At 39.9% G+C, this 27,048-nt stretch overlaps 1 protein-coding gene across 11 annotated transcripts in view; it reads right to left on the reverse strand.

Annotated features, from left to right (window-relative positions):
• PDE4D (phosphodiesterase 4D) overlaps positions 1-27,048 on the reverse strand; it is a 1,650,639-nt gene that overhangs the window by 815,332 nt on the left and 808,259 nt on the right. The gene's annotated exons all lie outside the window — the stretch shown is intronic.

The raw sequence follows: 27,048 nt of genomic DNA on the forward strand, positions 1-27,048 counted from the left end.
TCCTTGTGATTATTTTTATTTAGAATTTATTCTTATAAAATTATGTTATCCTTGTGAACAGTGTAGAACAAGGCTTTCAAATCATCATTATCATTGAACATTTATTAGGTACTGGGCTGCTTAGTGGAGATTAAATACAGTAAAGTATCTATTTGAAAATAGTAGATATATACAAACCCTGCCATAGAGAAAACAAATGATAAGTATCAAACTAGTAATAAAAACAATCAGTGCCTCAAAGATTTAAAGGAGTAACTAAAATATATCTAGACCAATGGAACAATAACTCAAAAAAGGAGCAGGACTTAAATTAGGCCTTGAAAGAAAGTGCATGTGGAAGAAGAATAACGTGATATTTTTGGGAGTGAGTAGTCTAGGGGAGGTGAGAGATGTTGGATTTTTAGACTCCTGTGGAAGAGTAAAAATTATCTATTTTGGATGTAGCTAAATAATATATATAGAGATTTAAATAAGATAAATTTGGTGACATTATATATTATAATTTGGAGACGGGTGATTCTGAAGGCTGTTTATCTTCACAGTTCTGTTTCAATATAAATTTGTGTAGAAATAGAAGAGGCTGATCACATAAGAATAAGAAGGATTTACTGCTTAAAGCAAATTGTAATAACTATATGTAACTTTGTTCTGTATTTCCCAAGTCTCCTGTACATGTGTTATCATACTTTCATAATTTAAGAAAGAAAGAGAAAAAATAATCATAATCAATTATATAGTTCATCTAATTAAGTGTAGTTCACCTAAATCAATCATTCAAAGGCTGTTAATGTAAAAAAAGACATCTAGGGCTTATTGAACAAAAGAAATATAATTGCTTGATTTATATTAGAGCTACATTTTGCACAGACAATGTCTTTTTTCAAGCTCAATTCATTTTAATAGAAAGATTACATGGGCTTTGTTTCTAGATTAAATCTAGTCAATGGGCTTACCCCCCACCCCTAGATTAAAGCTAAATGTTAGAGATCTATCTATTGACAGAGTAAACTAACATTTAATTTGAAAGATAAGTTACCTTTTTATAGGCACAACTTATACCAGCCACATTTATACAGCATGTTCATTTTATTTCTGAGAAAAAAATAATAATAAACCTGCAATACAGTTTAAGTAAGATTCTTTCCTTTTCTCTTGATACAGTCACCTAAAAAAGCTTCCAATACTAGAAAAGAATTTTTCTTGATTACTCTGCTAAAATGAAACACTAGAATGTTCTAAGTATTAGCCAAACTTCAATAAAGAAAATAGGGTCTGATGGTCACTAAAATTTTAGTACAGTATCTGATATTTCTGGGCCTTCTTTGAATGAGAAGAATAGCTAGCCATTTTTGCCTTTAACTTGCAGACCAAAAAATCCCCTATTCTACTCTGTCTATAGTGGATTATCCCCTAGCATACTGAATGAGCAATTCTCTAGATTTTACAAAACAAAATGCCCTAAGTGCAAGCACTTTGCATCACTGCTTAATTTGGTCATTGTGATCACTCTAATGAGGCAGGCCCTACTGCCTTCATTTTAAAGTTGAGAAAACTGAGGCACCAAAATTAAAAAAAACTTCCTTAAGGTCATACATACCCAGTAGATAATAGAGTTGGGATTTTATTTTATTTATTATTTTTTTTTTTTTTGCAGTGCTGGGGGCATCGCTGCATCACGCTAAGAGGCCTCACAGGCCACAGCGAAGAGAACAGGGCCCTGAGGTCTAGGACACCTGCTGCCCGCGGGCAGCCCAGGGCACCACACCCTCCAGCCTCGGGGCTGCTGCTCGCTGCCTGCCCAGCCCCTTCCCAGCCATTCCTCCTGCCTCAGCCCCTCACAGTGGTGTCTCCCAGCATCCTGGCCGCCTCGCAGGTGAGCAAACACCCCTAACATAGAGCCCATGTCTCTGGAAGTGATCCTCACCTTGGTCTTCATCAGCCTGCCTACTCTGCATCCAGAAGCTCATGGGGAGAAAGGATCCCCGGTCCACCCACCTCCCTAAGCAGAAGCTGCGTTTACAGCATAGACCCCAGGCACGTCGAAGTCTGCGCGGTGCTGGCCCAGTGGCCAGGCCAGAGGACAGCCTGTCCTGCATGTCTCAGCGCTCCCGAGCAGCCCGCAGCGGCAGAGCGAGGCCGTGAAAACTGTCAGGACCACTCTCAGAGTTGGGATTTTAAAGCAGATCAAGAACAGGGCCCATGCATATAATCACTGCAGTAGACTGCCTTTGTGTGTTTTTAAAAAATGTCAAGTAAATTAATAAGATATTCTCAGTAAAATGACACCCCACTCCAGTACTCTTGCCTGGAAAATCCCATGGATGGAGGAGCCTGGTAGGCTACAGTCCATGGGGTCACTAAGAGTCGGACACAACTGAGCGACTTTACTTTCCCTTTTCACTTTCATGCATTGGAGAAGGAAATGGCAACCCACTCCAGTATTCTTGCCTGGAGGATCCCAGGGACTGGGGAGCCTGGTGGGCTGCCGTCTATGGGGTCGCACAGAGTCAGACATGACTGAAGCGACTTAGCAGTAGCAGCAAAATGAGTTCACACAATTTGATATGTACAAACTAATATCTACAAAATATTTGTCACAAGTTTTTGAAGTGAAAGTATGTCCACTTTTAAAGTAAATGTATCTCCAACCAATGCCCATTAGTAATGGTATTTTGAGTCTCTGACAGGTATTTCTTCATAACCAAAGATCTCCAAACTCGCCAAAATTGTCCATTGTATTACAAACAAGATACTTTCCAAAGCACAAATGAACTTGGGTAGACTTTCAGAGCCTTTTGCTGTTTTTGTCCACATAAAGACATGTTAGTGAACAAAATTCAACATGTTTCCCAAGCTCACAGTAATAGAATACAGTAGTGATCTAGTCAAATCTCAACACCAAGGAATAAATTTCCTCATCTCATTTTTCAGTCTCTGTATCCATCCCCCACTGATCCCAGGAAAGGAGTTTTAAAGTCTTTCTCTAATTAGCATAATATAACTAGAAAGCCTCCCTCTGACCCTGACACATAACATCTGTTTTAGTCCTTCTGTTTTTTGGATATGGTTTTTAGGAGACAAAAGTTATTTCATGGAAAGTCCATGACACAGAGGTTTATAATTGTAGCTGGAGACTTTTTTTTTTTTTTTTTAAGTTTAACATATTTAGACAATGATCCCTCATAACTAAATTGTTTTTAGAGATGATACTTTTTATACCTAACTGTAAGAAGCCTTCTGAAACTTAGTCATTCATGTGGGGTGCTTTACAAAAGACATCACAGAAACTGGAGTTTTGGTTCCAGTTTTGTAATTAGCCGACTAAGTCACCTTGGCATAGTGGTAAGGAATCTGCCTGCCAATGCAGGAGACCAGGGTTCGATCCCTGAGTTGGTTGGGAAGATCCCCTGGAGTAGGAAATGGCAACCCACTCCAGTATCCTTGCCTGGAAAATCCCATGGACAGAGAATCCCAGCAGGCTCCAGTCCACGGGGTCATAAGAGTTGGACATGACTGAGCATACACGTAAGTCACCTTGAACAAGTTACAAGTCACTTTCACAGGAACTGAGCTCTCTAGTTAAGAGTCTTATAATTTGACTAGGGTTTTAGAATGCTAAATAAAGAAAACTAGATGCTGTCTTCAACAGCGAGTTTTAGTTGCCACTGAAGAAAAACTGTTATCAAGCGCATTCTGAGACACTACGGCCTCTTGCATTTGCATGGAGTGATGGTATGTGCCACAGATGGTGTTTTAAAGGAAAAATGGAAAAGATAAATTTAATATTTAAGATATTAAAGATGGAATATAAGAGTGTGCTGCACTAACCAGGTGTCTTACTAATGCTTTTATGGCCCCGAAACTTGAAAAAATTCCTTCCCTAAGTAGGTAAAAAAATTTGTTCTGATATCTGAGTCACAGCTTGGGAGACAGAGTAGGAGAGCAATGCCTGTTAATTTAATATTTGGAATCAAAGCATTGTTTAAAAATGGTGAAACTACAGAGATAGATATATTCACTGTTACATAACGTTGGATTTTCCAAAACTTCAGGGCTTATTGCAACTTTGGGGCAGTAAGAGAAACTTGTGCACTCACATTTCACAAAGACTAGTTTTGGCCAATTTTAATGAGTGTTGCATGGGGATAAAAAGCATTTTGTGATAAATATATGTGTGTGTGTGTGTGTGGCTGAGTTGAATATAATTAAATAGGTTTCGAGGCTTCCGTACAATAAGATCTTTAATATGTCTTTTAATGTGCTTTAATTATGCTAATGTGATATGCTTTTAGATAGTTTTTAATATACTAATGTGATTTATGAAAGCAGGCTTGCTTGGCTCTGAATCTACTGCATCTTCCAGCATGTCCAGAGTTGGTATTTCCAGAAACACTTAGCTGGACTTACTACAAACATCTTCTTGAACAAGGCTGATAGATAATATGAAGCTTCCCTGGCTTCTGTTATGCTGCTCTCTTTTCCTACTGAACTGCAGTCAAACAGAATGCTTTCAGGTGCTGCCCTGATGGTGAAGGTGGCTTATTCGCTAAATCGTGTCCAACTCTTGCGACCCAATGAACTATAGCCCTACAGGCTCCTCTGTCCATGGGATTTCCCAGGCAAGAATACTGGAGTGGGTTACTGTTTCCTTCTCCAGGGGATTTTCCCGACCCAGGGACTGAACCTGCATCTATCTGCATCTATCTATGTGGTGTCCTGCATTTCAGGTGGATTCTTTACTGCTGAGTCACCTTGGGATGTCTGCTGCCCTGGTACCATCTTCTATTAGACTAAAGGTAATTGTTATGCTCCTGCCCTGACATTAATCCCACCCTCCTCCTTAATTGGTGTATTTCCCCTTGTAAAAGGCACACTTTAGCAGAAGCTATGAGATAGCTATCAAATATCTTTAGAGGCTATGAGAGGCTATGAGCTAGCTGGGATTGTGAGTCTAAATGACAGTCCTATAGAGAGTGTGGTTGAAAGGCCATCCACAGGCTAATGGGTTAGAGAAGCATGGCTCTATATGGGACTGTCAATGAGAGGATGTGCAAAGGCAACTGAAAGCTGATTATTTTTCAAGCTTTAGTATATCTAAGAATTACCTGGAGAGCATGCCAAATACAGATATTGATTCAGGAGGCCTGGGGTGTGGAGCTTGAGATTTTGGATTTCTAAAGTTCTAAGGTGCTGTCAATGCCAGTTCATGGATCACTCCATAAGTATCCAGCCACAGAAATAAGTAGAGACACTTGGCAATTTAAGTCTAGCAAATAAGGGCAATTAGCTTGCACTTAGGTGGTGCTATTTATTTCTGCTTTATTGATTATGCCAAAGCCTTTGACTGTGTGGATCACAATCAACTATGGAAAATTCTGAAAGAGATGGGAATACCAGACCACCTGATCTGCCTCTTGACAAATCTGTATGCAGGTCAGGAAGCAACAGTTAGAACTGGACATGGAACAACAGACTGGTTCCAAATAGGAAAAGGAGTCCGTCAAGGCTGTATATTGTCACCCTGTTTATTTAACTTATATGCAGAGTACATCATGAGAAACGCTGGACTGGAAGAAACACAAGCTGGAATCAAGATTGCCGGGAGAAATATCAATAACCTCAGATATGCAGATGACACCACCCTTATGGCAGAAAGTGAAGAGGAACTCAAAAGCCTCTTGATGAAAGTGAAAGTGGAGAGTGAAAAAGTTGGCTTAAAGCTCAACATTCAGAAAACAAAGATCATGGCACCCGGTCCCATCATTTCATGGGAAATAGATGGGGAAACAGTGGAAACAGTGTCAGACTTTATTTTCTGGGCTCCAAAATCACTGCAGATGGTGACTGCAGCCATGACATTAAAAGACGCTTACTCCTTGGAAGAAAAGTTATGACCAACCTAGATAACATATTCAAAAGCAGAGACATGACTTTGCCAACAAAGGTTCATCTAGTCAAGGCTATGGTTTTTCCTGTGGTCATGTATGGATGTGAGAGTTGGACTGTGAAGAAGGCTGAGCACCAAAGAATTGATGCTTTTGAACTGTGGTGCTGGAGAAGACTCTTGAGAGTGCCTTGGACTGCAAGGAGATCCAACCAGTCCATTCTGAAGGAGATCAACCCTGGGATTTCTTTGGAAGGAATGATGCTAAAGTTGAAACTCCAGTACTTTGGCCACCTCATGCGAAGAGTTGACTCATTGGAAAAGACACTGATGCTGGGAGGGATTGGGGGCAGGAGGAGAAGGGGACGACAGAGGATGAGATGGCTGGATGGCATCACTGACTCGATGGATGTGAGTCTGGGTGAACTCTGGGAGTTGGTGATGGACAGGGAGGCCTGGTGTGCTGCGATTCATGGGGTCACAAAGAGTTGGCCACAACTGAGCAACTGATCTGATCTGATCTGATTTTAAATTATATTTAGCTATTTGTGTAGGGCTTAAATTTCTTGTTGATATTTTCATAAATAATGAATTTTAAGTAACTTTTATAAACTTTTTTCAAATGAGAATATACATTCAAAAAGATTGAATTCTAAAAGCAAATATTGCTATATTAGATCCACATTTTAAGACGAAGAAAAAAAGACTTGATAGAAGTTGAAAAAACAGATTATTTAACAAGTGTGGTAGAATTCTTTGCCTGTTTCTGTATTATTTATTGAAATTTAAAGAGTTATTTAAGACTAATAGACTCTTTCCAGGATATGATTTAATTAATCTGAAAGCATTTAATTGAACAAATACTATAACTAGGTTCTATGTGTATAATGAGGATGCTAATCTTTGTATATCTGGGGACACAAGACTCACTCTTTGCTGTGTTCAGAGAGAAATGGAATATTTCCTGCCATATCAGTAAACAAAGATGTCACATTCATCAACAACTGCAGCCGTCACAAGGGTGAACTGGTGAGCACTGAGGGACCTCAGGAGGGAAAGAATATCTGCCATCTAGCAGCCGTCTGACTGCAGCCACTCCCTAATGTGCTTGCCTGTGTGACTGCCCAGTTGTGTTGGATTCTTTATGACCCTTTGGAATCCAGCCCACCAGGCTCCTAAAAATGTCCATGAGATTTTTCAGGCAAGAATACTGGAGTGGGTTGCCATTTCCTCCTTCAGAGGATCTCCCCAACATGGGAATCCAACCCATGTCTCCTGCGTTGCAGGTAGATTCTTTCCCTCCTGAGCCATCCACTGAGGGAACCACTTCCTATGGTGATCCCTGAAGAAGGAAGCTCAGTCAGTCAGTTCAGTTGCTCAGTCATGTCCGACTCTTTGCGACCCCATGGACAGCAGCACGCCAAGCTTCCCTGCTCATCACCAACTCCCGGAGCTTACTCAAACTCATGTCCATTGAGTCAGGCATGCCATCCAACCATCTCATCCTCTGTCACCCCCTTCCTCTCCTGCTCTCAATCTTTCCCAGGATCAGGGTCTTTTCCAATGAGTTAGTTCTTCGCATCAAGTGAGCAAAGTATGGAGTTTCAACTTCAGTATCCGTCCTTCAAATGAATATTCAGGGCTGATTTCCATTAGGATTGACTGGTTTGATATCCTTGCTGTCCAGAGGACTCTCAAGAGTCTTCTTCAACACCACAGTTCAAAAGCATCAATTGTTTGGCATATAGCTTAGGAAAGCTGTATGGTCCAACTCTCACGTCCATACATGACTACTGGAAAAACCATACCTTTAACTAGACAGACCTCTGTTGGTAATGTCTCTGTTTTTTAATATGCTCTTTAGGTTTGTCATTACTTTTCTTCCAAAGAGCAAGCATCTTTTAATTTCATGACTGCAGTCACCATCTGCAGTGATTTTGGAGCCCCCCCCCAAAAAAAAAATAAAGTCTGTCACTGTTTCCATTGTTTCCCCATCTATTTGCCATGAAGTGATGGGACTGGATGCCATGATCTTCATTTTTTGAATGTTGAGTTTTAAGCCAGCTTTTTCACTCTCCTCTTTCACCTTTATTAAGAGGCTCTTTAGCTCCTTTATGCTTTCTGCCATAAAGGTGGTGTCATCTGCATATCTCAGGTTATTGATATTTCTCCCGGCAATCTTAAGTCCAGTTTGTGCTGTATCCAGTTGGGCATTTTTCATGATGTACTCTGCATAAAAGTTAGATAAGCAAGGTGACAATATACAGCCTTGATGTACTCCTTTCCCAGTTTGGAACCAGTCTGTTGTTCCATGTCCAGTTCTAACTGTTGCTCCTTGACTTGCTTACAGATTTCTCAGGAGGCAGGTAAGGTGGTCTGGTATCCCCGTCTCTTTAAGAATTTTCCACAGTTTGTTGTGATCCACATAGTCAAAGGTTTTAGTGTAGTCAATGAAGCAGAAGTAGATGTTTTTCTGGAATCCTCTTGCTTTTTTCTATGATCCAACAGATGTTGGCGATTTGATCTCTGGTTCCTCTGCCTTTTCTAAATCCAGCTTGAACATGGATGTTCTTGATAACATGTACTATTAAAACCTAACTTGGAAAATTTTGAGCATTGCTTTGGCATTGCATTTCTTTGGGATTGGAATGAAAACTGACCTTTTCCAGTCCTATGGCCACTGCTGAGTTTTCCAAAGCTCAGGATGTGAAAACAAGATATTGGCACCCCATAGGTGATGTATCAAAGGAATGATTTCAGTGAGCCCAGACTGTTGCATCTTCCCATACAAAAATAAGCACTAAATTCCTTAACTTGGGTTATCTGGTTTTCTCTAATTAACCACATTCTTTTGAGTTCAGACTACCTGAACTTTGTTGTAAAATTTCTGTATAACCTGGTTCCTCCTCTCACCTCCTTGGAATAGTTCTCTCAGGGTCACCTGAGATGCTGTCTCCTGGGTTTGAAGTCCTACATCCCCACCAAATAAAACATAAATAACTCTCAACTTTTAGGTTGTGAATTTTTTTTTTAGGTCAACAAGAGTTAGCTGGGATTTCTCAGTGTCATTTTCTGTATATGGAGCATTGTCAAGAACACTCATCATCAAGATTCACTACCATGCTATTGACCTATTATCTAAAGAATTAATCATTGAAGTTATTCTGACTTTGTAGTGCTCAAATGATTGCTTAATTATATTCACAAAATCTGCTTTTTTTCCAAAATTATTATTTCTAAGCCCTAATAAAGTATTATATGACTATAAAAGCCTACAGTCTAGCTAATCTAATAAATACCATTTATGTTATGAAATTATATAATCACTACATAAAGCCAACCAGTAATTACTTAACCCATTACAAAGGAAAAATAATGAATGACAAAGAAATACTCTTATTGAACCCATGGTGAATACACTTCAGTTAAGCAGCAGTTGCCTTGAAAGCCTTACATTTGTTGATTGAAAAAAATGCACAACCTAAAAACTGAGAATTATGTTTTATTTGGCAGACAAGCTGAGGACTTAAGCCTGGGAGACAGCCTCTCAGATGGCTCTGATGGACTACTCCAAAGAGACAAGGGAGGAGCCAGGATATATGAGTTTTTGAAAAACAAAAGCAAAAACAAAAAATCCAGGTAGTTGGAACAGCAAAAGATTATGGTTAATTAAAGAAAAATCAGACATCTCAAGTAAATGAATTTAGCACTTTTCTATATATGGGAAGATGCAAGAGTCTCAGCTCATTGAAATCATTCCTCTGATATGAACTTTAACTAACTAGGGCCAGTATCCTGTTTTCTCCATCTAAATCCCCACAGGGTGCACCATGGGATGGCTGTGGTGCCTGATGGTTTGATGGCTGCAACATCTTTGTTTATTGATATGGCAGGCAACATTTTTCTTTTACATACTTTAAATGCCTAGAGTATGGTAAGTGCTCAGCAGACATTTGTTAGAGGTAGGAAAAATGATGTGTGTGCAGTTTATTTTATTATTTTTTGTGTGTGCTTTTAAACATTTAACTGGCTAAAAGGACAGTGTGCCCAAATCAATTTACACTTATCTACAGAGTAAAAGTTTGAAAGTTTTAGAAATCCTATTGTTAGGCATACTTTTAAGTTTACAAATGCAATTATAAACTGTGCTGTGCTGTGCTTAGTTTCTCAGTTGGGTCTGACTCTCTGTGACCCCGTGGACTGTAGCCCACCAGGCTCCTCTGTCCATGGGGATTCTCCAGGCAAGAATATTGGAGTGGGTTGCCATGCTCTCCTCCAGGGGATCTTCTCAACCCAGGGATCATTGCAGGCGGATTCTTTACCATCTGAGCCACCAGGGAAGCCCGTATTATAAATTATACAGGCCATATATAATCTATTTGTAAAATTTTAAAAGGTCACCCAGAAATCAAAAGTACTTTTAAACCACCATCCCCAAATTAATGGCCCCCCACAGGTAGCCCTATTATCAGCCGTGTTTGTTTCTAGACCTCTGCTGTTCATTACAGTAGTCACTAGCCAAATGTAGCTATTCAGTTCTTGAAACATAAGTAATGCAACTGAGAAACTGAATTTTTATTTATATTTCTTTACAGTTGAACAGCTATTTACATTTAAATAGCTTTCTGTGGCTAGTGGCTACTATACTGTGCAGCAAAATTCTAGACCTCTATGTGATTCATGAATAATTATGTGCCTATAGAAACATATATTGGGTTTCCCTGGTAGCTCAGTGGTAAAGAATCTGCCTGCAATGCAGGAGACCTGGGTTTCATCCCTGGGTCTGGAAGATCCCTTGGAGGAGGGCATGGCAACCCACTCTAGTACTCTTGCCTAGAGAATCCCATGGACACAGGAGCCTGACAGGCTGCAATCCTTAGGGTTGCGCAGAGTCAGAGATGACTGAAGCAACTAAGCAGCAGTCATATATTACTGTTTTCTGAGGATTTTTGAAAGCACAGTCTCAGTGACTATTCTGATTATTCAACAACTTGCTTCTTTCATTCAATAAAGATCTCCCTTGTGATTTTTAGCTGATGCACAGTATTCCGTAGTATGGCTGTTTCTCAGTTCAACTAGCCATTTCCCTACTGATGGGTATTCAGGTGTCCAGTTGCTCACTCTGACACATACAAAACAACCTTGCAAATTCCTTATTGGGCACACATTCCAAGACATTTTTAAAAAATAACAGACACATGGAAGTAGCCTTGTTAAATGACGAGATAAGCATTTTTCATTTTAATAGAATCTGCCAAATTGTTCTTCAAAGTGGCTGATTCAATTTACATTCCCTCCAACAGGGTTTGGATTCCCAGCACATTGTCCTCAAACAGCCTGATGCTACCATCAATTTCCCCACACTAGCTACCAAAGCCTTTTTCTCCCCTCAAGAATATCTTCTTGAGGAAAAAATTAAGAAGGCATCTCTGGCTACCATTAAAATGAACAGAAGTGTGAAGATATATTTCACTTTGCCTCCAAGTCAATGCTCAATTTTAGCTTTTTAACAATTTTAGTTGACCAAGCATTTCCCAGGAGTGTCTCTACTATGACAATATCTACACATTATAGAAAGTTTTTTTCCAAAGGAAAAAGCATTAACTTTCTATTTTAGTAATGTTCTGGCACTACTCAGTAAAATATATTTTAAATTGCTTTTCTATAATAGAGATAGAGTGTGAGGAGCATTTATCTTTCTTGCCTAGCTCTTCTTTAATATATCAGTGTAGAATTTTTCAATCCCTGGCTGGAACTCTATTACTGTTTTGTGGGACTGTTTCCTTGGGCAAAATTAATGGTCTAGATAAGGATTGAATTTGTTAACTCACTGGATCCTAGTCTGGTAGTCTGGGTTCCTCCAGCATTCTTAGATAAATAGTTGTGTGTGGCTATAAAGAAAGCTGAGCGCCGAAGAATTGATTCTTTTGAACTGTGGTGTTGGAGAAGACCCTTGAGTGTCCCTTGGACTGCAAGGAGATCCAACCAATCCATCCTAAAGGAGATCAGTCCTGGGTGTTCATTGGAAGGACTGATGTTGAAGCTGAAACTCCAATACTTTGGCCACTTGATGCGAGGAGCTGACTCTTCGGAAAAGACCCTGATGCTGGGAAAGATTGAGGGCAGGAGGAGAAAGGGATGACAGAGGATGAGATTGTTGGATGGCATCACCAACTCAATGAACATGGGTTTGGGTGGACTCTGGGAGTTAGTGATGGACAGGGAGACCTGGTGTGCTATGGTTCATGGGGTCACAAAGAGTCAGACATGACTGAACGACTGAACTGAACTGTGTGAGGCTGAAACAGCACGTGACCAGGAGTCTCATCCTGACTCTTTAACTACAGGCCCTAGGACCTGAGGCAAGCCCTTCAGTCTCTAGGTCTCAGTGTCCTTATCTAAAAATGATCATGATGGGATAGATGACTATAGAACTCCCCTTGGTAAAATCCACTGTTCCTTAGAAGAGATCCCTCAATAATATACTAACTATAAAGATTTGGGTAGTATTTGAACTAAGAGAAAGAAGCCATCAGGAATAGTTTTATGTAAAAACAGTTCACACTTATTAATATGTGAAGTCAAATACATGTGCTGTACATGAGCATACACTGTTTATGCATTTCTACTTGCTGGGATGTTGAACCCAATGCCATTCTACCCATCCTTCAGTAACCTGCTTGGGGAAGATTTAGGAATCACAGAGAGAGGCAGAGGTACTAAAAACTTGAGGAAGTATTTAGAGCCTTACAGTCAAAGATGGAACGGACAAGGGTTTCCAAAAATTTGAGACGGGTAACTCTCGTTCTAATTCCTGGCAAACTTGAATAAATTATTTAAGCAGTTAGTCATGAACCTTCTGTGATGCACATAGTGACATACCACAGTCAAATTATTATTCTTATTCTTAAAGAGTTGGACAGCTATTCCCAAAAGCTGTTGATTAATAGAGTCCACATCATCCCGTGGAGCAGTCACTGCCATTTTTTTTTTTTTTACTTTTTTTTTTTATTTTTTAAAAAAAAATCACATGCTCCCCATCCTGAACCCTCCTCCCTCCCAACCTCCCCATACCATCCCCCTGGGCCTTCCCAGCGCACCAGCCCCAAGCATCCAGCATCGTGCACTGAACCTGGACTGCCATTTATGCAGAGTTATAAACATTTTAAGATATGAACTTGATCTGATAAGATATTTATCGTCTGACTCTTACGCACAGCTGGAAGAACAGCCAAAGTGGTAGGTTAGTAGTTTCCCAAGGGCTTCCCTGGTGGCTCAGAGGGAAAGACTCCACCTGACAATGAAGGAGATGCAGGTTCTATACCTGAGTTGGGAGGATCTCCTGGAGAAGCAAATGGCAACCCACTCCAGTATTCTTGCCTGGGAAATCTCATGGACAGAGGAGCCTGGTGGGCTGCAGTCCATGGGATCACAAAGATTCAGATATGCCTGAGCGACTAAACAACAACAATAGTAGTTTCCTAAACCAGATAGATCTGTACAGTCTTCCAGGTGAGATATTAAAACAGGATTCAGAACCCAGACCTACAAGTACAAGTACAGGAGGGCAGAGGCCCAGGAAACTTTGTCTAGTGATTCTGACGATCAGTCAAACTTGAAAATCACCTTCCTAGACGATAAAATCAAACCCCAAGAATAAATATTTTCAAAGAGATGCATTTTTTTAAAAAAAAGGAAAAGGAAAAAGAAATCTTTGCAGAGTGGGAGAGCAGATCAAACAAAACAACATACAGATCCATTTGGATAAACATAAAATCCTGTTAGCTCAAGTGAAAATGTCAACTGCAGTTTGGATTTATGGCTATTGGTTGAAAACATCTCACAGAATCAAGAGAAATCAGTAATGTTATAAAAGCTTCATTTAAAGAAGATTCTGCAGGTCACAGTGGCCAGGGCTGCAGCACATGGTTTGCAAGTTGTGCCTTGCACAGCCCTAGAGGGGACAGTTACAAGTTCATCTCTAACTGGTAAAAACCTAGTATGCTATGATTACACTAGGAAGTTGCCATCAGTCTTGGGGGGATTATTTAAACTAATGTTTACCTTTTAAATGATATATCATAAATTTACATAAAATACAAAAATCATAACAAGTGTCTAGTTTGATTTTTTAATGTGTCTTACATATGTCATCAACACCCAGATTAAAATACAGAAACTGATATTCTCAGTCAATACTCCCCCCAAGAGGTAACCACTATTTTGACCTCTCCCAGTATGAATTTGTTTTGCCTGTTCTTGAACTTCATATAAGTAGAAACCAACAGCATATACCATTTGCATATGTATTCTTTCATTCAACATAATGACTATGAGATTATCCTTGCTGTTGTGTGTAACCATATTTTTTTCTTTTTCAGTTCTCTGAAGTATTCCCGTTTGGCTATATTGCACTTTATTCATTTCACCATCAGTGGACATTTAGACTGTATCTAGTCTGGGCTATTATAAATACAGCTGGTATAAACATTCTTGCTCATCTATTTTATCAGACATTAGCGCTCATTATGTTGGATAGATGCCCAGGAGGGGACAGATGGAGCATAGGTGCACGTATGTTTACTTTTGGTAGATACTACTGAACAGTTCTCCAAAGTGATCTTTTCAACTCCGGCCAGCAGTGTGTGAGTCCTAATGCTCTATATTCTTGTCTACATTAGATATTTCCAGTAATTTCAATTTTAGCCATTCTGGTAAAAGTGTAGTAGTATCATATTGAGGTTTTAATTACATTTCACTAGTGAACAGTGGTGACAGTTATTTTTCATAGGGGTTTTGGCAATTAAATTGTAAATAAGTAGCAACTAGTTTTCTGGGAAAAATTATACATAGAGAGTTATTAAAAACTTCTCCATATAAAGTTTGTATTATAAAAAGTGCACAAGAGTCTTTAAATCGTTAATTCCATAAAACCATTTGACTCTCCCAGAATGCATTTATTGATGTTAGTTAAGCTCTTGTAAATGTAATCAAACTAAGGTTGCACGTTCGGACATGACTATTGGTTGATATTTTGGTTTATATTAACAAGACAAAAGTGAAGTAACAAAAATGTATGTTCAGAATTCCACTCATTTGTCAATAACTAGGGTAATTTCTTTGCTATATCAGATAACACTTTAAAAATTCTAGAGGAATGTTTGCTTAATTTTTTATATGTTCTTCACAATGTAATATCTACAGACACTCAACTTTAACCTGCTTGGTTAACATTTTCTCCATTACTCTTTAAGTAGGAGTACTCTTTAAGTATGTTTTAAGTCTCTTTAAACAAGAGATGAAACAATCTGTAATTTGTAGCATTTACTTAGTCCCATGATATAAATACCCTCAGTGCAGCCAATTTCAAGCTACCAACATGTCATCACTGAACATGGAGTTGTGAAGAGAAGCTTCTTTACAGTGGCTCATGACTCTATAGTGTTTCTACCATACAGACACAACAGACAAATAGATAATAACAACATGTAGTAAAATATTAGAAAGTGATGAGTTTTGAACATATCTTTGCAGAACATTTGGTCCTGTCCAAAACATTAACAAGACATTTGTTCCACAGCAAAAGGTTTTGGATATTTTATTCTGTCCAAAACATTCATAAGATATTTCATCCATAAGACATCTGGTCCATAAGATAAGTGGTCCACACAAGAAGTCCTTGATATTGGCAGAAGCATCTTATCCTATCTCAGAAGCCAATACAACATTTGGTTCCATGCCAAAAAGTCCTTGATATTTGGTCCTGTCCAAAACCACTTGGCACGGACCAAATACACTCACAGACACTTTGGATAGCTGTAGCATCCTCTCCACCGAAGTGCTATAACTTATGCATTCACTTAAGAAATAGTGAATTACAAGCAATTTTATTCTAGTGATCCTTGAGAATTTTGTGACAATGTATTTAGAGACATGTGGTATTAAAATCAGGGATAAAATACCATGAAATTTAAATCCAATGTGTGAAATAGAATGTGATGACCCAAAGGGATGTTGGGTCAAAACATCCCAAAACCCACACCCTTTTCCCTCTGTGGGTTTATATTTGCCACCTTTACTTCATGCAAGGCTTCTAATACTTTGGGACTTTTACTACTCATTTTGTTTCCTTCCTTCACCAACTGTCCTTTGATTCATGGCCCCTTCCAAACTATGTGCCCCTAGATGATAGTACAAATGAGCTAATGCATTACACCATTCAGAGCAATATGATTCATGTTAGCCAGAAGCTTTTGGAAAAAAAAAAAAAAGGTCCAAACCTCTTGGAGAAACTATAATGTGAACCTCACATACCAGGATAGAACTCATTCTCCTGTCTCTCAATCTAGAGAACAGTGGTTCTCAGCCTTAGTGGCATATGAGGATCACCTAGAGACTTTTTTAAAAATTTCAATGTATAGGTCATGCCCTAAACTGAATATGTAAGTATCTCTGGGGGTGGGACCCAGCATCAGCAATTTGTTAAAAGCTCCTCAGGTGACTCCGATGTACAGCCAAGTTTGAGAGCAACCCCAGGCTGAGGAACTAAAGAGCCTCTTGATAAAGGTCAAAGAGGAGAATGAAAAAGTTGGCTTAAAACTCAACATTCAAAAAACCAAGATCATGGTACCCAGTCCATCACTTCATGGCAAAGAGATGGGGAAGAAATGGAAACGGTGACAGACTATTTTCTTGGGCTTCAAAATCACTGCAGACAGTGACTTCAGCCATGAAATTAAAAGATGCTTGCTCCTTGCAAGAAAAGCAATGACAAACCTAGGCAGTGTATTAAAAAGCAGAGACATCACATTGCCAACAAAGGTCCATATAATCAAGGCTATGGTTTTTCTAGTAGTCATGTATGGATGTGAGAGTTGGACCATGAAGAAGGCTGAGCGCCAAAGAATTGATGCGTTTGAACTGTGGTGCTCGAGAAGACCCTTGAGAGTCCCTTGGACTGCAAGGAGATCCAACCAGTCCATCCTAAAGGAAATAAACCCTGAATATTCATTGGCAGGACTGATGCTGAGGCTCCAATACTTTTGCCACCTGATGCGAAGAGCCAACTCATTGGAAAAGACACTGATACTGGGAAAGATTGAGGGCATAAGGAGAAGGGGGTGACAAAGAATGAGATGGTTAGATGGCATCACTGACTCAATGGACATGAGTTTGAACAAACTGTGGAAGATGGTGAGGGACAGGGAAGCCTGGCATGCTGCAGTTCATGGGGTTGCAAAGAGTCTGACATGACTAAGCAACTGAACAACAGCCAGGTTGAGAAATACTGGTATTAATATAAAACAGCACCTGCATGTATAAATTAAGGCCACTTCTTCTAATCCATCCTAAGTTAAAGTAAACCTCTGCTTTCTACCTCTGTGAAGAAGCGCTGTCTGTTAATCAAAGATATGTTAGAACATCCTTCTTTCCCCTGGCTATGTAATCTTAGCTGTCCTCCCATGTCTTCTCTCTCATAAGTCTTCTTTGGTCAGACTCCTACACCAATCTTCAATTCATTTGTAATCTTCTAAAGATTCATGTCATATGAAAGGGAATATATCAGTTTCTGACTACACTGGAGCAGGATGCAAGTCATATGTATTTATTTACAAAGCATAATTTGATACGTGGCTACATTTAATTGACCCTGGAACAAAGAATGCTCAAACTACCACACAGTTGCACTCATCTCACACGCTAGTAAAGTAATGCTCAAAATTCTCCAAGCCAGGCTTCAGCAATACGTGAACCGTGAACTTCCTGATGTTCAAGCTGGTTTTAGAAAAGGCAGAGGAACCAGAGATCAAATTGCCAACATCTGCTGGATCATGGAAAAAGCAAGAGTGTTCCAGAAAAGCATTTATTTCTGCTTTGTTGACTATGCCAAAGCCTTTGACTGTGTGGATCACAATAAACTGTGGAAAATTCTGAAAGAGATGGGAATACCAGACCACCTGATCTGCCTCTTGAGAAATTTGTATGCAGGTCAGGAAGCAACAGTTAGAACTGGATATGGAACAACAGACTGGTTCCAAATAGGAAAAGGAGTTCGTCAAGGCTATATATTGTCACCCTGTTTATTTAACTTATACGCAGAGTATGCTGGACTGGAAGAAACACAAGCTGGAATCAAGATTGCCAGGAGAAATATCAATAACCTCAGATAGGCAGATGACACCACTCTTATGGCAGAAAGTGAAGAGGAACTAAAAAGCCTCTTGATGAAAGTGAAAGTGGAGAGTGAAAAAGTTGGCTTAAAGTTCAACATTCAGAAAACAAAGATCATGGCATCTAGTCCCATCACTTCATGGGAAATAGATGGGGAAACAGTGTCAGACTTTATTTTTCTGGGCTCCAAAATCACTGCAGATGGTGACTGCAGCCATGACATTAAAAGACGCTTACTCCTTGGAAGGAAAGTTATGACCAACCTAGATAGCATATTCAAAAGCAGAGACATGACTTTGCCAACAAAGGTTCGTCTAGTCAAGGCTATGGTTTTTCCTGTGGTCATGTATGGATGTGAGAGTTGGACTGTGAAGAAGGCTGAGCACCGAAGAAATTGATGCTTTTGAACTGTGGTGTTGGAGAAGACTCTTGAGAGTCCCTTGGACTGCAAGGAGATCCAACCAGTCCATTCTGAAGGAGATCAGCCCTGGGATTTCTTTGGAAGGAATGATGCTAAAGTTGAAACTCCAGTATTTTGGCCACCTCATGCGAAGAGTTGACTCATTGGAAAAGACTCTGATGCTGGGAGGGATTGGGGGCAGGAGGAGAAGGGGACGACAGAGGATGAGATGGCTGGATGGCATCACTGACTCGATGGACTCGAGTCTCAGTGAACTCCGGGAGTTGGTGATGGACAAGGAGGCCTGGCATGCTACAATTCATGGGGTTGCAAAGAGTGGGACACGACTGAGCGACTTATCTGACCTGATCTGATGAGTCAAAAAATGCCAGGCAACTTGCTGGAGTTCACAAATTCCTGACCCAGGATTTGAACAGAACTTATCTATAGGAGAGATAAGTGACAGAAAATCAAGGAAGAATTTCTTCCCTTAACCCATAACTGTCCAGGTGAACAAGGAAATACATTTCCATGATTCCAAGAAACAACTTTCAAAAAAAAAAAAAAGAGGACTGTTCTTTTAAAATTTATAGCTGTAAATCAAAGTCTTGGAGCATTCTTGGATGAAGAATCAAAGATCAAAGTGAAGGCCAAATGAGATTCTAAATGGACAAAAGGAGACTCAAAATCCCATCAGTTCTTTTTGACTGAAAGAATAAAATAAACAGTAAAGAGTAAAATCTTTCAGGCCCGAAAAAAGCTATAATGAAGGGCATAGCATGGAATGGGTTGAAATATACACTTGAAAAATCCGTAGGTAGTACACCAGGGGTCACCTTTTTTATTTGTTAAGCTAATTAACTTTAATGTTTCAAAACATTATTTTTTTAGTACCATGTTAATGTCTGAAACTAAGCCCACGTTAAAACAGATGGAACTTTTTGGAAAGTTTTTTGAACTACAAAGACATTCTGGTTTCAAACACCAGTATAATATTACAGTTTGCAATACCATGTAGAAATAAATTAGTTTCCAACTTAATTCTATTTACTTATTTTTGGCTGTGCTGGGTCTTCTTTGCTAAGCACAGGCTTTTTCTAGTTGCCTGGAGTGGGGGCTACTTTCTAATTGTGGTGAGTAGGCTCCTCTTGGGGTGGCTTCTCTTGTTGGGGAGCATAGGCTCTAGGGCTTCTGCAAGTACAGCACTCAGGCTCAGTACTTGTGGCACACGGGCTTAGTTGCTATGCGGCATGTGGAATCCTCCTGGACCAGGGATCAAACCTGTGTCCCCTGCATTGGAAGATGAAGCCAGGGAAATTCCCTGGTGGTTGTTTCAAGAGCCATGCTTCAGCTGAAATAGTCCTGAGAAGCCATGATGGAAAAGATGCCAACATAACTAAACTTTACATGGGTTTTCTTTTTTAAATTTTGATATGGACCTTCCTATGAAGCTTTCCTTAATTAAATAATTATCATGTACTTGACAAAGGCTAGCGACATGTTTCTGCAGTTTCTGAAGAGTTGACTCATTGGAAAAGGCTCTGATGCTGGGAGGGATTGGGGGCAGGAGGAGAAGGGGACGACAGAAGATGAAATGGCTGGATGGCATCACCGACTTGATGGACATGAGTTTGAGTGAACTCCGGGAGTTGGTGATGGACAGGGAGGCCTGGCGTGCTGCAATTCATGGGGTAGCAGAGAGTCAGACATGACTGAGCGACTGAACTGACTGAACTGAACTCTAACATTCTGCTCTGTAAAGAATGTGGTTTACTTGTGATGCAACTCCTGCAATTGTTGCCAATGACAACGGTTGTTTTCTTGATTAGGTTTCATGTGGTTGGTCAGGTTGTGTCATGAGAATTGTATTAAGGAGAAGAATTATGGGTTTATTGAGTGCCAGCTCTATGCAGTGAGAATGGTAGGGTGCAGGGGTGGGAACCAGCAGTGTTTCTTTTGGCAAGAGATCAGAAATGCAGATTTCCTGGGCACTCTACATGAGCTGTGCGACATCAACTGATTTCCCTCGCTCCTACCCTGGAATCTCTTTTCTAGCCTCTGGAAAATTGCCCATGTGGGTTCAGAGAGCAGCATCGATCAGTTCCGCAGCACTCCACATTTCTGTGGCTTCAAGAAACCCTGAACTGCAATCGTCCTCTTCTCCCAGGATGTGTCGCTGAGAATGATCGAAATCAACTGTAATTTTCAACAGATTCTGGACCAGGATTCTGAAAGATAAGGTGGCTATTGAATTATAGTAAATTCAGACTGCAGTCCAATCACTTCCAGCTCTTCTCCTCCCACTGTGGGTTAACAAGTGTTTCCAAAGCCACAGGGGATTGAGAACTCTAAAGCAGCTAATTAACAGTGCTGATCCCTATCACATAAAGCACGTGGGTTCCAGGCAGTAGTAAAACCTCAGCTTCCCCTGGCTAGCAGAATGATGATGGAGCCCTTGGGTTGTATTTGGATATTCTGCTCCCTTCCTGTGGCAGAAAATAACCTTCTCCATAGAGACTTTAGGCCAGAATGGTACTCTGGCGGGGGTGGGGAAACTGCATTGCTGTGACTATGAAAAGGTAAATGAAAATGTCCTCATGTTGAGACTCTGACTCACAACTGGCCTGTTAATGGACAAAGCAGGCCTGAGGCATTCTCTTGACACACTGTCCAATCAAATGAAATATAGGATTGGTGAGATGTTGAGTTTCATAGCTTTGGATCAATTATCTTCCAAAACTCGGGTAGCAGAGGTTCCAATACCCTTTTTCAAGTTTTTCTATTTTCTATCTATTTAAAGGTTTCATCAAGAGACATTGAGGGCCAGTCTAATACTGCTGCTGCTGCTAAGTCGCTTCAGTTGTGTCCGACTCTGTGAGACCCCATTGACGGCAGCCCACCAGGCTCCCCTGTCCCTGGAATTCTCCAGGCAAGAATACTGGAGTGGGTTGCCATTTCCTTCTCCAATGCGTGAAGGTAAAAAGTGAAAGTGAAGTCGCTCAGTCGTGTCTGACTCTTCATGACCCCATGGACTGCAGCCTATCAGGCTCCTCCATCCATGGGATTTTCCAGGCAAGAGTACTGGAGTGGGGTGCCATTGCCTTCTCCAAGTCTAATACTGCTGCTGCTGCTGCTAAGTCACTTCAGTCGTGTCCAACTCTGTAGGACCCCATTGATGGCAGCCCACCAGGCTCTGCCGTCCCTGGGATTCTCCAGGCAAGAACACTGGAGTGGGTTGCCATTTCCTTCTCCAATGCATGAAAGTGAAAAGTCAAAGTGAAGTCGCTCAGTCGTGTCCGACTCTTCGCGACCCGGTGGACTGCAGCCTACCAGGCTCCTCCGTCCACGGGATTTTCCAGGCAAGAGTACTGGAGTGGGGTGCCATTGCCTTCTGCGGAGTCTAATACTGCTCACATGCAAATAAAAAAAGAAATACCAAAAAACTTAACCATTTTCCAAAAACCTTGGACAAGTCGAGATGAACCTGTTTCATTTCACACAGATGAGTCTCATAAGTTAGGTGCTTTACTAATAAAATTGTCTGTCACACTGACAAATAAAAGCCTTATCTCTCCCCTCCAGCCTATAATCCATCCTCCATAATGTTATCAAAAATGTCTTTCTGAGACATGTCATTTCCTTACTTGAATAACCTTGATTTTTTTTTCCTGTTTTATGGTAGATAATCTATACATTTCTTATGCTCCTTATACCCAGGTTCTTACTATCAGACTAACATCTTTGAAACTTCATCTTTGGTTACCAGTAAGGATATTGTATACTCCAATACTATAGTAACAGAAATTCAGTACCCAACATGCCATGTCCTTTCAAGTCTGTTAGTCAACCCACATACTCACACACCGAAATCTTTGTTCCTTTTAAATGTGTGGCTTACGTGCTACTTGCTTTGGGAACCCACTGTTTTCCTACCAGAGAGTTGAATCATACCTCTTTCACTTTTATTCAGTCCTCTATCAACCATATCACAAGGATAAGGTCTGGGGTTTACTTTTTTATAAGAATATTTGTTTTGTCCTTAGGATATACCAGGAGGGTAAAAAATGACTTGTTAAAATTAGGTCCTTGAAGTTGACCATATCTGCAGGTTCTTTTAATTCTATAATTCATTTTATATGATATATTTTTAATGAGAAGGGCTTGAAGTGATTACTAGGAAATATGTCAGTTAGCAGCTGATATTACTATTTAGTGACATTTGAAATTACAAGAAAGATTTTGATTTACTCCTTGTATATTTATGTTTCTCTTTTATACAGAGATTCTCACTTCAAAAGCTATGGAAGCTCTTCAGACTAACACATAAAATCTGGATCTCTAAGCAACTAAAATTTGGTGTGATGGTAAAAATGTTAGAGATTCATCTTAAAAATGCATATCTAAAAGCCAAAAGTTAAAAATGATGCTAATATATCAAATGACATAATTAAGGTATCAAATTATCTGCAAATTACTAAACAATAAGTTAAGAGTATAAAAGAGTAAGATAAAGTATAATATTTGCTTAAAATAATAAGCTACACACATAAAATACCCAATATTCTAAGCAATTGAAAAATGGGCTAATATATTCTAGCATGGTATATCCATAAGATGGAGATTATGGAGGAATTCAAAATGGTGGCTTTGAAGAATGTTTAATGATCCTATAAAAGTGTTCATGGTACAAATAAAGGATGTGGTTTGAAAGATCTAATCAAAGATTATTTTCAAGGGGGTTAGTGGTTTCTTTGGAGAAAGCTCCTTGTGGAATGGAAAGCATTGGGCACTGGGAGCTTAGTCCAATAACAAACCTCAGCTCTCAGATAGGAGAGCCATTCAGAAGGGAACATGGCGCCTGCTACTTAAATGCATTCCCAGGGACAAATCTTTGGACTTTGGGGAGAGCAGAGAGCTGGAAGGTAAAAGATATTGCATGTAATTCTGTACAATATCAGGAATGAAGGGAGCAAATTTAATGTCAGTGGAGCAGCTGTAGAGGCATGGTCTTGTGGTGTCCACCTGATTCGCTGGGGAGCAGCCAGACCCACTGAGCCTTGGGGATGCAGAGAACAGCCTAGACGGGTAGGGGAGACGTGATTCCAACAAAGGGGGGCTTGTTCTTTTGAGACACCTTAGGGATACTCTGAAATAATAAGATGGGTTGCATAAACAACTACTTTAGCAAATGTGTGGAAAGCTAATGAAATTAAAAATTTTATAGCTAACATAACCTCATTCATAGCCATAGGCTGGTAAGATCTGGAAACATTTAAGGTAAAGATTCCTTTAAAAAAAAAAAGTATTATATAGGTATTGGAGAAAAAGATTTAGAAGGTTCATTTGTCATAAACACATTATAAGTAATGGTGTGGGTTGTATAAAAAGAAATAAAGTGAAATTAAAAAAGCAACAGAACAAAAAATTCAAAATAAACTTTGGCTTTCACAGTCAAAAGACTCTCACAAGGAGACGATCGTTTCACTGTTATGCCAGCTTGGTTAGGGTTTGCCTGAAGTAGATAACCACAGTTTTCATTGGAACAGGGATGTTGGTGATTCTAGAAATATTTCACGAGAGGATAGATTCCAAAACCAGAATGGCAAGCCTAAAAAAGACGATGCTTAGAGAGGGCATGCCAGTTATTCCCCAAAGTGAAAACAATTTCAAGGAAAAAAAATTAGCAGAAATTTCTTACTCAGAATTGAGAGCGAAAGGTGGGCAGTACAGACAGGCAGACAAACAGATCCTTATAAAGACGGGTTTCTAAATGACCAGAGCTCCCTCGTGACATATCAGGCTGCCTTGAAAGGCAATACGTGTTAGGTCATTCTACATTCCCAGGAAGAGCTATCAGGTCTGTGATCAAGGCAGTCTCTGTGCTGGGCCAATGATTAGGCTAAAGGATGTCTATGTTCCTTCCAGTTCTAAGATTCAAAATTCTCTGGGTTTTGTTGGCTGAAAACAGCATTACTTGGAATTATTGTAATTTTCTAATCTTCCCTGAAGTCATACAGTTTATTTAATTAGTCATTATCTTTTAAGCTTTATAAGATATAAATCTATTCCTGATGGGAGTATGAAATATGACACAAGTGGATAGAAGTAATATTTTAATCTAAGGTAAAGTTGAAATCCTTGATTTAGTTCTGTAAATATTCTGGAGTCCAGAATTTGTAGCCAGTGGCTGCATCTTGTCCTGCTCATAAAGGGTTCTGAAATACAGTAGTTTGAGGTCAGTACCCTTATAGAAGTAGCAACAGATCCAGATAACATTTCACAGAGAATCAGAGTTATATTGCTCTGAGCTTAGAGTATACAGAGCTGCAGCTCCAAACATGATTTTGTGCTTTATGAGCTAATGTAATTATTCCATTCAGTATGACCAGTGGAAATTAAAAAGCAGGAAGAGTTCTTTATATATATATATTTTTTCAGTTGATGGGAGTGCCATTGTAGGGGGGGGTTGGTGGTTGGGAGGGAGGAACTGACTCATTACTGTCTCCTTGATGCCAGAGCTGTGATGAGGCACACTGGACCTCATGGCATTTTCATGCGAACTAGACAGGCATGAGGTCTCTATTCTGTAAATGAGAAAGCTGACAGTCAACCACAGTTTAGTCAAATGAACAGCCCAAATTAAAACACAGCTCTCCTAAAGTAAAATTTGTCCTCTTTCAAAACAATGATAATGATAATTAATATTTTTCAATGTTGTGTTTCAATTCTTGTATCCAGAAGCCATTTCTACTATATTCAGAAATTGTTCAAGTGGCCTAAGATCAAGATTCAGATGGAAAGAATCGAGACCAAATGCATCATTTTACCCATTTCAAAACAGTCTGGACTTCATGCAAAAATAAAACCTTTAAAAAACAAGCTCAAAGATTGAGAATAAGAGCACATAAACAGTTTCCCAGTAAAGAAAGCGTGCTCCAAGATCATTGTAGACAGTATGGAAATTTCAAAGGGTAGCAAAAAAGTGCTCTGATGCCCAAAGTGAATAACAGGATGTGTGACTAAAGCTGCTGACCTACGACCAGCGAGCTCACCTCAGAACCCAGGAGCCGCTGACGTGATGTTTCGCTTTCTTTCTCTTTCCTCTTCCTCTCTTTGTCCACATTTTTCATTCCACCCTCTGCCTCCGTTCTGTTTCCTCCCCTTCCATACTTTCTGTCCTCCTTTATTGTTTCTTTAATTGACCTTAATACGAAACTCAAGTAATTAAAAATTTGTTAAGTATCCTGAAAATGTCTGTCTACTTCTGTTCTTCATGTTCAGGGCATATAGGTGCAATCTGTTTCTTTCTCTGGTAGTTTGATTGTCACACTGATTCTTCTGAGCCACACTCCACCTACCCTAGAATCGTGTGTGTGCGTGTGTGTGTGTGTATTGTCAACAGGGAGGCAAAAGCACAATGTCAATACTCTGTAAGAAAGAAAATGTTCTTTACCCCTCCCTGACTTAGGAGTACTTCCTGGTATGCAGGCTCAGAGTACATCCAGCAGCACGGAATGATCTCCTACGGCATTTTACAGGAACAACGTCAATAGAAGAATGGCATCCAAGAGGATTCAAATAACCTCTTGTTTAAAATTTTCCTGCCTAAAGGGACTCTATTCTTTGTAACGCACATACAGTCTAAATATGTTATCTTTGGATGGAGAAGTCCGTTGTTAAAAGCCTCAGGAACAAATGCTCTTCTTGATCTTAGCCAAATGATAAAGAGCTATGAACACAATGCTGGAGTTGATAGTGCTCCCAGCCACACAGAACTACTTTAGAGAACCTGTATATGAATTCTGGATCTTCTTGGCTGATGACATGGAATACTTCACTTAATCTCATGATTTTATGTTTCAAAATGAAAACATTGTGCTTTTAACCCTCAGGGTAACAGGGCAAATGGTGGGGAGATTAAGCACAAGCATCCACCACCTATACATAGAGAATTGGCCCTCAGACTTCTGGGATAATTTTGACTTATTAATATTGTCCATAGTATGCATTTATTGACTTCTTCAAAAATATTCATAGAATGCCATCTCAATACTAATCAGGACCGGGACCTATAATGATTACAAACTTAAATACTGAAATATTAGAAATACGAAATAAGTTCCTGCCCCAAGGCTAAAGCTTTGGGAGAGAGGAGACAGCCGCAGGCTTAGAATTCAACTACTTCTGTCACTTGGTCTCTGAGTGATTTTGGGCAAATCACTTCAGCCTTCTAAACTCTCCCTTTGTGTGTGTGCTCAGTCGCTCAGTCGTGTCCAACTCTTTGGAACCCCATGGACTGTAGCCCACCAGACTCCTCTGTCCATGGGATTATCTTGGCAAGAATACTGGAGTGGGTTGCCATTTCTTCCTCCAGGGGATCTTCCCCACCCAGGATTGAACCTGCCTCTTCTGTTTTTCCTGCATTGGTAGGCAGATTCTTTACCATGAGTAACCTGGGAAGCCCCAAAACTCTCACTTTGCCTTCTACCAAACAGTGATTGCATCCTCCTCCCAACATTGTGAGAACAGGTGAGAAAATGTGAGACAAAGTGCCCTGGGTGCTATGACCACACAACAGAGCACTGTAACCAAA

This window comes from Bos grunniens, chromosome 20 (assembly GCF_055505025.1).
Source record: "Bos grunniens cultivar Pamir isolate PY7600 chromosome 20, Bosgru_T2T1.0, whole genome shotgun sequence".
NCBI lineage: Eukaryota > Metazoa > Chordata > Mammalia > Artiodactyla > Bovidae > Bos > Bos grunniens.